This window comes from Triticum dicoccoides, chromosome 5A, assembly GCF_002162155.2.
Source record: "Triticum dicoccoides isolate Atlit2015 ecotype Zavitan chromosome 5A, WEW_v2.0, whole genome shotgun sequence".
Classification (NCBI taxonomy): domain Eukaryota; kingdom Viridiplantae; phylum Streptophyta; class Magnoliopsida; order Poales; family Poaceae; genus Triticum; species Triticum dicoccoides.
In genome coordinates, this window is record NC_041388.1 from 511,859,651 (window position 1) to 511,872,591 (window position 12,941).

General features: G+C 40.7%; 3 long non-coding RNA genes across 10 annotated transcripts; all 3 read left to right on the forward strand.

Annotated features, from left to right (window-relative positions):
• The first annotated feature begins 767 nt into the window (after nt 1–767).
• On the forward strand, nt 768–2,460 carry LOC119302445. Of its 2 annotated transcripts, none has more exons than XR_005147590.1 (3): nt 768–864; nt 1,815–1,894; nt 2,399–2,460. It is a non-coding gene; the product is annotated as an uncharacterized LOC119302445 (long non-coding RNA). The 2 variants fall into 2 exon arrangements; XR_005147591.1 differs by lacking the exon at nt 768–864 and adding an exon at nt 1,464–1,522.
• Nucleotides 2,461–2,473: 13 nt separating this feature from the next.
• LOC119302442 lies at nt 2,474–8,988 on the forward strand. 7 transcript variants are annotated; one of them, XR_005147584.1, is made up of 10 exons: nt 2,474–2,538; nt 2,686–2,725; nt 3,798–3,863; nt 4,413–4,556; nt 4,709–5,004; nt 5,810–5,874; nt 5,945–5,981; nt 7,110–7,181; nt 7,696–7,968; nt 8,618–8,988. It is a non-coding gene; the product is annotated as an uncharacterized LOC119302442 (long non-coding RNA). The 7 variants fall into 7 exon arrangements; XR_005147581.1 differs by having other exon boundaries at nt 4,930–5,004; nt 5,945–6,012; XR_005147585.1 differs by having other exon boundaries at nt 4,930–5,004; nt 7,696–7,978.
• A 1,240-nt stretch (nt 8,989–10,228) lies between these two features.
• Nucleotides 10,229–11,396, forward strand: LOC119297683. The gene is made up of 2 exons (XR_005145713.1): nt 10,229–10,268; nt 10,873–11,396. It is a non-coding gene; the product is annotated as an uncharacterized LOC119297683 (long non-coding RNA).
• The last annotated feature ends 1,545 nt before the right edge of the window (nt 11,397–12,941 follow it).

A 12,941-nucleotide genomic window follows, 5' to 3' on the forward strand; every position in this document is an offset into this window, starting at 1 on the left:
CGTCACTCTGTTGGTAAGCTGTGAGGGTGCACGTTTGAGTCATAGACTCCACGGGGTCTCAGGTTTTTTCTTCTATAAAAAAATGCCACCAAGGGCTCCTGTTAGGTATCTTTTTTCTATATTCTGAGACCCTGAATATAACTTCCTGTAATTTTGTTATCATTCTTCATTTCAAGAATCACAGATTCTAAAGTTGATTAGTAAAAAGAATTTATCTTCAATAAATTTGTTATCATCCTCTGTTATGTATTGTTGAATCAAGTGGTCAAAATAAGAAATCAGATGGTCATTTCATTTATTTAGCTGCAAGCATGCAACAGACTCTTGGTTATTTTTTACCTGTCCTAGCATCTTTGATGGACATGAAAACACTTGATCTTAGATGTGGCACCAATATACTTTAGGTCCATGTTATAACTGTCAAGAATATGATACAATGTTGGGTTTTATCTCTGGGTTTCCAGAGTTGGATGAAGAAATGTCGTACTGGAAGCTACTTGGCTGCTATTGTCTAGTAGATGATAATTGATTTATAGTCCTGTGATGACCAGGGGTGTTCCTCCCCTAACATAGCTACTGTGTTCAATTTTGGTGTGGTCACTATTATGATTGCTTAAGCTATCTCTAGTGCTCTGCATAAGTGTTAAGAGTGTAAAGTTTCATCATGTTTCCTTTTACAGGAATTTTAGCTTATTCTTTGAGGTTGCCATATCTTCGACAACCTCGGCGATGGCGCCACCTCTTCTTGGTTCACGTGAGCCCTTGATGTCCTCTCTCCTGCTCAAAGATGGGGTTCGGCCAACAAGTCATTGATTTAGTGTTCAGATAAATGGTTGTGGTCTTCCGATGGGCCACCACGATCATGTGAGCTTGCTGGATTTTTGTCCCTATTAGCTGCCTGGATTGATAGTTTTCAAATGTTCAACATTTTGGGCAGCAAAGGGCTTAGTGGGATTAAAAATGGTCAAACTAAGCCCTCAAATGTTGCCTCACAGCTATGGAGCAAAATTATATGATTTGGTCTTTGTTATCTTGTCTCCATGCTGGAAGAAATGGGAATATATGCACTAGTTTTTACATTCTTTTGTAACTAGGTAGGGTTATTGTTGTCAAGTGCTTAAAATCAGAGAATGGTTTGAGTTGTCGATTGTTTTTGTGCTGAGATCAAAATGCATGTGATTAGATAACGCGGTACTCTGGCATGATATAGTGACTATTCATCATGGTTATGCTTCCGTTTCAATTGTGATTCAATGAATACGCTTCTTGGTAGTATTGGTAGGTGATTCTTTGTCTTCTTTGATAGGATTGAACAAGAAAAGAGTGATATTCTCTACATGATTTCTTACCAAATGTTAGTGATGTGCTTTGTGGTACTGATAAGAAGTGTGGCATGCTTGACCTATTCCTATGTGCTGGTGCTGCGTGCAGTGAATATAGGAATACAATGGCTTGACTGATTGTGACTTGCCACAGAGCTTATTTTAACAGAGCATCATGGAAGAAGCTTGGTTTCAAGTTGGTACGGTCTACTAGGTGACGTTTGATTTTATAGGCCTTTTTTCACCAAGGCATGGGCTTGTGTAGTGTTGTCTTGGTGATGTGCAATGTGTAGTATTCCGTTCTTAGATGGTGAGGGATGATGTTGCATTGCTGAATGGGTTCCAGAACATACATTCGAGAATTTTTTTTCATTTGGTTTGGTCAATATTTATCATGATTTGCTTAAATCATATGTGTCGTGGAGTAGCTTCAAATGCATGCGTCGTGCATAGTGCTTATCTACCATGAACACATGATTACATTCTTTACAGCCATGGAACTTTGCTCACTTGTTTCCCCAAAGTTGTTCTTCTTCATTTGTGTTCTCCCCAATGCTGCAGAGGTGGCGTAGGTAAGATAAGGCACTCCCTTCCTCTCCTATGCTTCCTCTTCTGTTCTGTGTCTCCATGGCCATCGAGCCATGGTAGGTTCTATACTGGCCATGCAAATTTCTAGGGTTTGAGGCTATGGTGATGGTATGTTGTGATAACTAGTGCCACTATTTCTCTTCTGCTCTTTGTGTCCACATCCATCGTGTCGTGGTGACCTCCGTGCTCGCCATCGTTCCATGGAAAGCTCTAGTCTTTTGGGCTATGGTGATGGCCGCCCTTTGCGTGGATTTAGCCCCAGAGAATAAGTTTTTTAGTTTGACTTGTGGTTTATAGAATCAATTAATACACAATCCAGCACTATTTCTGGTTTGTCTACCGGATTTTTTCATTATTTCCATGCAGACTATGTATGCGATGCACTTGAGACTTGACCTCTACCTTTCAAGTTTTGATAAGCTCGAATATTGTTATGCTATAATTTTGTGTTTTGTACATTCGAGAGAGATCTGACTAGGCTGTTACAGGTTGAGGGAACTTGATAAGCTCAAGGGACATGTGGAATTTGGTTTGCCAACTAGAAGGCGCTCGACATCGAGACAGTCCAGCAGTCCGTACACGGTGTGATGATAAAACTTCCATGAATGCATCAGCTACAACTACTTGGGTGAGTCCCTGATCTGGGCTCCCATTGTATGCGTCCTACATCTTGCTTATCAACCCTCAACACATGGTTACATTCTTTAAAGCCATGGACCTTTGCTCACTTGTTTCCCAAAGTTGTTCTTTCTTCATTTGTGTTTTCCTCTTGCAGATGCGATCGTTGTTGTGATAAAGCTGCAGTGGTGGTGTAGGTACGATAAGGCACTCCCTCCCTCTCATGTGCTTTCTCTTTCGCTCTGTGTGTCCATGGCCATCAATCCGTGGTAGGTTCTATGCTGGCCATGGAAATTTCTAGGATTTGGGGCTATGGTGACGGTCTGTTGTGATAACTAGCGCCACCATTTCTCTTCTTCTCTTTGTGTCCACGACGTGTGATGGTGAGCATTGTGCTCGCCATCGCGCGATGGCAATCTGTAGTTTTGTTGGGCTGTGGTGATGGTCACCATTTGAGTGGATTTAGCCCTGGAGGACTAAGTGTTTTAGATTGCCTCATGGTTCATAGAATTTATTAATCCCCAATATGGCACTATTTCTTGTTTGTCCACTGAATTTCTTCATTATTTCTGTGTAGACTATGTATGCTTTTTTGCCAGTTGCAATTAATTGTTCGCGGTATTTGTTCTTGACCTGCATATTTGGAATCAACTGGCCAGGAACCAGTCAATTTTTCTTATTTGTAAGGAAGGTATGGGGGAAACAAATAATACCCTTTTGACATTTTATGAGATAAAAGTGAGATAGAAATAATCTGCCATGTGAAATCATCATATATTCCCTATCTGTGTTGGGCATAAACCAGTCATATCTTCCTAACTTAGTTCTTGCTGTGTATCTAGAAACTGGTTGCCTGAAGCTATTCCCCAACTTCATTGACCTACTGATATGAACCTTGATGGATTTTAGGTATTTCTTAGCTTGGTTGGCCTACTGAGATGAACACTTTTTCTTTTTTGTGAGACTTTGAGAACAGAGTCGTTGCTCTGTTGGTAAGGTGTGCGGATGCATATTTGAGTCTTAGACTCCGCGGTGTCTCAGGTTGTTTCTTCTATATATAAAAAATGCCGCCAAGTGCTCCTGTTTGGTCCCCCTTTTCATATTCTGAAACCTTGAAATATAACTTCCTGTAATTTTGTTATCATTCTGCATTTCAAGAACCACCGATTGTAAAGTTGATTTGTAAATCGTTTACGCAATCTCTCCTGTTGCGCATAAATGTTAAGAGTGTAAAGTTTCATCCAGTTCCTTTTTTTTCATGAATTTTAGGTTATTCTTTGAGGTCTCCTAATCTTCTACAACCTCGGCAGTGGTGGCTGCCTCTTCTTGGTTCAGGTAAGCCCTTGATGTCCTATCTCTCTCTTCCTCCGAGATGGTGTCTGGCCATCAAGCCATTGATTTAGTGTTCAGATCTACGGTGGTGGTCTTTCGGCGGTCCATCAAGCCATTGATGTTCGTCCCTATTAGCTGGCTGCGTTGATTGTTTTGAAATGTTAAGCATTTTGGGCAGCTAAGGGTTTAGTTGGATTCAAAATGTGAAAACTAAGCCCTCGAACTAACCAAATGTTGCCTCTCAGCTATGGAGCAAAATTATATGATTTCGTCTTTGTTTATTATCTTGTCGCCTTGCTGGACGCATGATGGTAACCATTTGAGTGGATTTAGCCCTGGAAAATAAGTGTTTTAGATTGCCTCGTGGTTTATAGAATCACTTAATCCCCAATTCGGCACTATGTCTAGTTTGTTTACTGAAAATTTTCATTATTTCTGTGTAGACTATGTATGCGATGCACTTGAGACTTCTGTACATGCATGCCTCGAATATTGTTATGCTATAATTTTGTGTTGTGTCCATTCGAGAGAGACCTGACTAGGCCATTGCAGGTTGAGGGAACTTGGTAAGCTCAAGGGACACGTGGAAGTTGGTTTGTCAACTAGAAGGCGCTCGACATCGAGACCGTCCAGCAGTCTGTACACGGTGGGATGATATGGGCTTACATGACTGCCTCCTCAGCTACAACTACTTGGGTGAGTCCCTGATCTCACCTTCGTCCTTTGTTTGTTTTAGGCACTAGCTTTTGAGCTATGGCCACACCTTGCTCTTTTCCGGCCATCGAGCCAACGATCTAGTGGTTGTTGTCTGTCCTATGGTGCTATGATGTTAGTGTTTTCATGTTCAGGTTTAGTCATTTGCTATGGGTTAATGATGATGGTGATTCTTGCAAATGATGTGCAAGGCAAATTTCCAGAGTTGGATGAAGAACTGTCATACTGGAAGTTACTTGGTTGCTTCTAGTTGCTATTGTCTAGTAGATGATAACTGATTTACTATGATTTCTTAAGCTATCTCTAGTGTTGTGCATAAGTGTTAAGAGTGTAAAGTTTCACCATGTTTTCCCAGGTAATTTAGCTTATTCTCTGAGGTAGCCTAATCTTCTACAACCTCGGCAGTGGTGGCCACCTCTTCTTGGTTCAGGTGAGCCCTTTATGCCCTCTATTTCTCTCTTGCTTTGAGATGGTGCCCGGCCATCACGCCGTTGATTTAGTGTTTAGATCTGCGGTGGTGGTCTTCTGGTGGGCCACCACAATCATGTAAGGTTGTTGGATTGATTCTTTCGAAATGTTAAGAATTTTGGGCAGCAGAGGGCTTAGTTGTATTCAAAATGTGAAAACTAAGCCCTCAGCTATGGATCAAAATTACTCCATCCGTTTCTAAATACAAGACCTTTTAGAGATTTCAATACGAACTATATGCGGATGTATATAGACACATTTTAGAGTGTAGATTCACTCATTTTGCCCCGTTGTAATCAGTATTATAATCTCTAAAAAGGCTTATATTTAGGAACAGAGGGGGTACGATTTAGTCTTTGTTTGTTATCTTGTCGCCTTGCTGGACAAAATACGGTGGTTTTAGTCCTCAAAAAACTAGCAGCAGTGTTCACATGAGCGGCAGTATGAAGGGTGATCAAATAGTAGATCACTTCCATGTTTTTTGTATTAATTTACATTATTTGTCTTGGCTTGGAAGTTTCCATGTTATTGTTAATTGTCTATAGTATTTCTTCTTGACCTGCATAGCTGCAATAAACTATCATGAACCAAATGAATTTTATTATTTTTAACGAAGGTTTGGGAGAATCAAATAGTACCATTTTGGCATTCTGTGAGGCAAAATAGTCATAGAAACAATCAGTCCTGTGTAATCAATACATTTACCCTATCTCTATTGGGCATACACCGGAAATATCTGCCTAACTTAGTCCTTGATATGTATCTAGAAACTGGTTGCCCAAAGCTATTTCTTACTCGTTGACGTACTGAGATAAACATTGGTGGATTCTAGGTATGAAACCCACTTTTCATATTGTGAGGCTTTGAGAACTGAGCAGTCACTCTATTGCGAACCTGTGCAGGTGCACGCTCGTGTCTCAGACTCCACAGGGCACCAAGGTTGTTTTCCCTATAAAAGAATGCCGCCAAGGTCTCCTTGTTGGTCTTTTTATAGCGAGTCACTGAATATAAGTTCCTGTGTTTTGTTATCATTTCGTGTTTCAAGAACCACATATTGTAAAATAGATTAATAAACTATTTTCTACTTCTTGAGGTTTGTTATTATTTTTTGTTTATGTATTGTTAAACCAGTGGGCGAAACTAGAAGTCAAACGGTCATTTCACATCATGAAGCCTTTTGGCCCTACTCCCTTCTGGATACTTTAATATTTTTAGGAGGGTAGCCGGATCCTGGTAGTTCACTACCATTCAAGTTTTAGTTGTGTTAAGATGAATATTTCGAAACTAGGACATCACTTGTAGACAACTGAGTCGAAAGGAGAGCACCTCGGTTAAAAAAATATTTTCTGAAAATTTATTTAGCTGCTACAGACTATTGTTTAATTATTATTTTGCTCTGCTGGCATTTTCACTAGCGATTTGTAAATTTTGCAACTAAAACCTGCTATTTTGCCAATTGCGATTCATTGTTTGCGGTATTTGTTCTTGACTTGCATATCTGGAATCAAATGCCACGAACCAGTCAAATTTCCTTATTTGTAAGGAAGGTATGGGAGAATCAAATAGTACCCTTTTGACATTTTATATATGAGATAAAAGTGTAATAAAAGTGACCTGTCATGTGAAATCATCATATATTCCCTATCTGTGTTGGGCGTAAACCAACCATTTCTGCCTAACTTAGGCCTTGATGTGTACCTAAAAAATGGTTGCCCGAAGCTATTTCCCAGCTTCGTTGACCTACATATACTGAGATAAACCTTGATGGATTTTAGGTATTTCCCAGAGTCGTCACTCTATTGGTAAGCAGTGCAGGTGCACGTTTGAGTCTTAGACTCCGCGGGGTCTCAGGTTGTTTTGTCTATAAAGAAATGCCGCCAAGGGCTCCTATTTGGTCCCTTTTTTTATATTCCGAGACCTTGAAATATAACTTCGTGTAATTTTTGTTATCATTCTGCATTTGAAGAACCACCAATTGTAAAGTTGATCTGTAAATTGTTTAAGCAATCTCTTGTGTTTTGCAGAAGTATCAAGAGTGTAAAGTTTCATCCACTTCCTTTTTTCCAGGAAATTTAGGTTATTCTTTGAGGTCTAATCTTCTACAACCTCGGCAGTGGTGGCTGCCTCTTCTTGGTTCAGGTGATCCCTTGATGTCCGATCTCTCTTTTGCTCTGAGATGGTGTCTGGCCATCAAGCCATTGATTTAGTGTTCCGTTCTGTGGTGGTGGTCTTCCGACGGGCCACCACAATCATATGAGATTGCTGGATTTTTGTCCTAATTAGCTGGCTGGATTGGGTGTTTAAAACTGTTAAGCATTTTGGGCAGCAAAGGGCTTAGTTGCATTCAAAATGTGAAAACTAAGCCCTCGAACTAATCAAATGTTACCTCTCTGCTATGGAGCAAAATTATGTGATTTGGTCTTTGTTTATTATCTAGTCGCCTTGCTGGACCAAATGGGAATATATGCACTTGTTTTTGACATCATGTTGTAGCTAGGTAGGGTGATTGTTTTCAAATGCTTAAAATCAGAGAATGGTTGGTTAGAGCTGTTGATTGTTTTGACCCGTGATCAAAATGCATGTGATTAGATAATCCTGTACTATATGTCAGAACATTTGGTCATGATATAGGGTCTGTTTTGCTTTTGCCCAGGTTGGCCCTGCCAACGCACGGGCGAGCCAAAAAATTGGCATTGCTTTTCTGCGCCTGTGTCTTGCCGTCGCGTTGGCAAGAAATTGAACCGGAGACCCGAGGGCAGCATTGACAACGCATGGGCTTTGATCCAAACACCGCTGGGGCAGTTGGTCAACGCCAATTATTTGGCTTGGCAGGCTGGGGCTTCGAACCAAACTGGCTCATAGTGACTATTCATCATGGTTATACTACTGTTGGAGGTGTGATTCTACGGATATGCTTCTTGGCAATGTGAGTATTGGTAGGTGATTGTTTAATAGGATTGAACAAGAAAAGAGAGATATTCTCTACTAGATTTCTTACCAAATCTTAGTGTTTGTTCTTTGTGCTGCTTATAAGAAGTGTGGCATGCCTGACCTATTCCCATGTGTTGGTGCTGTCCGCAGTGATTATAGGAATACGATGGCTTGACTGATTGTAACTTGCCATGGAGCATATTTTAGGAGAGCATCATGAGATAATCTTGGTTTCTAGTTGGTACTGTCAACCAGGCGAAGTTTTGTTTTATAGGCCTTTTGCCACCAGGGCATTGACGTGTGTGGTGTTGTTTTGGTGTTGTGCAATGTGTGTATTATTCCGTTCTTAGATGGCGAGGGATAAAGTCGTATTGTTGAATGGGTCCCAGAACACATACAACTATTGTTTTCAATTTGGTTTTGTCCATAATTAATATGATTTGCTTAAACCATAGATGTGTTGAAGTAGCTCCAAGTGTATGGGTCGTGCATAGTGTTGATCTACCTTAACACATATTTACATTCTTTAGAGCAATGGACCTTGGCTCACCTGTACATATTTATTTTGTCAGCATGCACCTCTTGTTGTTGACGCATTAGAGAGAGGACCTGACACGTCCCGGCTGTTTCTTTGAATATTACAGGAGATTATAGCTACGGGGAGAAAAAAAAAGGTGGAAGTCGCAGGCTAAGGGAAGGGAAAGGTGATACTCCACATGGGATCGATACCAGGCTGATGGGCTCGATCTCAGCTGGGCAGTCGAGGAAAAAAGGAGGTGAAATTAAGGCCCAAGTTTTGTTTGCCACAAGACTTGTTCCTTCAAGGGGCCAGGCCATATTTATCTTGCTGCCGCGGACACATGTTTTTTTTTTATGGTTGGTTTATGACGATTCACAACAAAAGTTGGCATGCAGGCAGGTTGTATGATTAAGTTTGTGTGGTCTGCACTTTGGGTTGTTGTTGATGTGTTTGTGAAACATAGATATATATGCAATCAAAGTGGGTGTATGTCAAGTTTTCTTTGTTTGGTATCGAACCCAAGGAGCGTATACATATATACTTTGAAGTTGTCGATCGAAATGGTTGTATGTATTGAACTCACTCATCTACTGGTCCTTTCCTTGCTTATTTATATTTGTGGAATTTGCCGTGCCTCCTTGGATTTATTGTGTGCCTAATTATCAAACATCATTTTTTGGAGGAACTTGGCATATATAGATTGAATTGATGATGAGTTATGTATTGGCTGCCCCAAGTTGGGTTAGTTATATTAGTTCCCCTGTATGTAGAATGTATCCGAATGTATGTTATTTCTCCCTCGTCAATAATCCAGTGAAACATGCATATTCATCTGTCCATCATCAGGTTTGGGTATCTCTTGTACAAAATGAACACAAGCTGGCACCATGCATCAAAGGAAGAAACTTAACAATTAGCCGATATACATGCAAGCATCAAAAACACACTTTGATATGCATATACTCCCTCCGTCTCATAATGTAAGATGTTTTTTTGACACTATATCAAACAATTAGTTGGACTCTTTTCTCTCTTCTCTCTTCTCTGCCTTCACGCCAGTGATTTGGCTGGATGCCCTGGTTGATGGAGCAAGGGTATTCCGGCTCAAAAAAAAAAGAAACAGAATAGACAGATTACTGATTTGGTTGGGTAGGACTGGACTGGACGTCACGCTGGGCCTGCCAAATCTCAAACGAACGGACCAATCTCGATCGTTCCTTAATTCTCTCGTCTTCCACCTCCTCGAAACCAGAAGCTCCTTAATTCTCTCGTCTACGCACGCACGCTTCATCTCATCTCCGTTGTGATCCAACCATTGGCTAATGCTTCCATCCACGTCTAGCGGAAGCTCCTTAATTCTCTCCTCCACTAAACTCCCTTTTCCTTTCCTGTGAATGAAATGAATGTGTGTCTAGGGATACCCATCAGGGAGGGAGCGATGGAGGGCCTTGCTTGCGCCACCTCACCGATCCGTGGCACTTTGTCCATGGAGCGCGCCCCTCCTAGCTTGTTCTACTCAGCACGCCCGTCGCCATCTTGTCTTATATATACAACAAGTAGTCATGTGTCCGCGTGCGGCGTGCGCGTGCGACTTGGACTTGGATCCGGCTCTGCTCGTTCAATTCAATTTCCCACTGTAAGCAGTTCAGTTTAATTTTATGGTCGGACTGTCCGATTCCGCCGTTGATTCTCACAGACACAGGTCGCGCGCGGTTGAAGATGGGAGCGGGCGAAGATCCAATCCATCATCGTCGTCGTCATATTGATTTCCAACGGTAAATCTCTAATTCCGCCATTGTTTCGCGGTTCCTCTACTCTGAATTTATAGATGCGGACGGGAAACAAGAGATAAGATGTGGCGCATTCGATCAGTCAGTCAGTGCGGTTTCAGTTTCAGTTTCAGATTCAGATTCAGATAGGTTGGCCAAGGAGTGTGGTTTCAACTCTGCATGCAGATCAAAAAGCATGCTAGCTAACTAGCTAGCACCCCTAGCTTTGATTGAAAATGTCAAGGGAGCCGAGCCTGAGAAGAGAGATGCGATGCAAACTAAAGTTGCAATCTTATAAAAATTATTATCATTTAGCCGAATAACATAAAAACTGGAGATCTAAAAAACTAAGCCAAACGCTCTATACATGTTCAACTTAGTTATGACCACAGTTCTCAGATAAAACATTTGAACATTCTAACGTATCATGACCACTGCGTGCCTTATTTACCCGAGACCTTTGGTCTGCAGTAATTAGCAGAGTTGAACCTAAAAACTTGAGTAGAGAAGTATAAGCATATGGTTTTTTAGGTGAAACACAAAAGTAGAAGCATATGTTTTCCTAGGGGAAACAGAAAGTTAACTGGAAGTGACCGTGTGGTACCTGCAGATCATCGTGTCGCTGGGCAGCGGGCCATGGGACCAGCTCTTCGGCGGAGGAACGCGCCATCCTTCTGGGTGGCTGCCGCGGCCTCCTTTGTGGGCGGGCTGGTAGCCATCCTGGGGCTCCCGCGGGCCCGGCTCGGGCCGAAGAAGAAAACCACCCAACGATGATGATTCGAGCCGAGTATACAGAGACATCGTTATGTTGCAGACAAGGAAGGAAGGCAGGTTGGTCTCAAGTTGCGACCATTCATTCTTTGCACACTGGTTCCAAGACACCGGGAACGCTGCCTACACTACACTAGGCATGGGGAGTCTGTATATTGTCATCATCAAGTTGGGTTCGGTTCAAATTCAAGGCCAAAAGTAGGAGGGCTCTGGAATTTTCCTCCATGGGCCCTAGCGTCGCCTTTTTTCCGCTTGTCGGTGTGAAACATGGTCAGTCATATGTTGTTGTATGTCGGATATTTTGCCATTTTGTCGGAGATTATCAACCAATCAATAAAAGTTGCAGGGTTTTGTTTGAGATTATTGTTCATGATTTCCTTTCTTTCTTTCTTTCTTTCTTACTTTGGCCTTGTTGACAAGGGAGGCCTCAGCACGCCTGTACCGAGACATAATACATCTAGCCTATAGCGTGGACATATTGGGCAGGTCTAACACTGTAGCTGCATGCAAGTTTTTTTTTAATTATTATTATTATTGTATTTTCACTGTTTTTGTTCAGGTCTTCTATGGTTTTCTCTTTCACTTTTATTTTTTTTCTTCGGTTTTCACAGGATTTCTTAGTTTTTTTAAAAAACATGTCTAATTTTTCTTACACGTTGTATACTTTTTGTAGTGCACAGAATGAACATTTTACATACTTGTTTAACACTTTTTAAATACATATGTATTGATACCTATTTTTTTCATATGCATTGTATATTTTTGGTATATATCTACAACTTTTTATAACACTTCTAAAGTACATGATTAACATTTTTTATATGCTTTTTTTTGAAGATTATTTTCTTGAATATGTGTTAAACAATTTTAAATACACATTGTTGAATGATACAAAAACATTCTTAATTGTGTGAATAATTTTTTCAAAATTGTATAAACATGTTTTTTAAATGCCACGAATATATTTTTGAAACTCGTGAGTATATTTTTAAATGCAATGCATTTTTTGAATGGTACGAAACATTTTTTTAATGCTATCAACATTATGACAAAAGTTGCAATAATATGTTTTTGACACTACATAAACATTCTTTTAACGACAATGAACGTTAAATATAGTATCTTTTATTTTAGAAATAAAAGTAACAAACAGAAAAGGAAAAATATTTGTGCACATCCAAAAAAGACGGTTCTTACGTGCGCAGGTTAAAGTCTCCGGTTGTGCACTGGGCATGGCCCATCGAATAGGTGGTGTAGGCAAGCTCTATCCCGTCTCGCGTCAGCGGGCGCCCTCTTATGTGATCCGTTCTGCGTCAAGTTGCTGCGCTTCCACACAGGGCTCTTCATTGGCGGGCTAAGTGGGCCGCGCTGCGCGTTTCCTTTGTGCGCGGGCGTTTCCCTGGTTCGAACTATTTTATTGTTTTCTTTCTGTTTTTGTTGTTTTGGCTGCTTCATTTGTTTCTGGTGTAAACTAAAGCATGTAAAAGCTTAGACAAGCACATGCTCCCTCGCTTTTAAAACAGTAAAAAAATGTTAGAGCTTCTCTAGAAACTTATTCTGCTGTTTGAACCTTCTTTACAACTGCAATTAACCAAGAAAGTATCATTGGGGCAATGTGAAGAAAAAAACATTAAAATGTATCTAAACAGTATATAAAAGCTTAGAGCTTTACAAACTGATTCTGCTGTTTTTTACCTTCTTTACAACAGAAAGTGAGCAAGAAAGTATCACTGGGGCAACATGAAAAAAACATAAAAATGTATTATTAAGGAAACATTTTTCCATGGAAGTATTGCTTTCTGTTGAAATGTTTCCTTGCAGTGGAATTTCGGAAAAAAATTTATATGAGACCAGGTCTCACGGTTAGCACGTGAGACCTGCCTTGATGGATGACACGTGGCATTCACA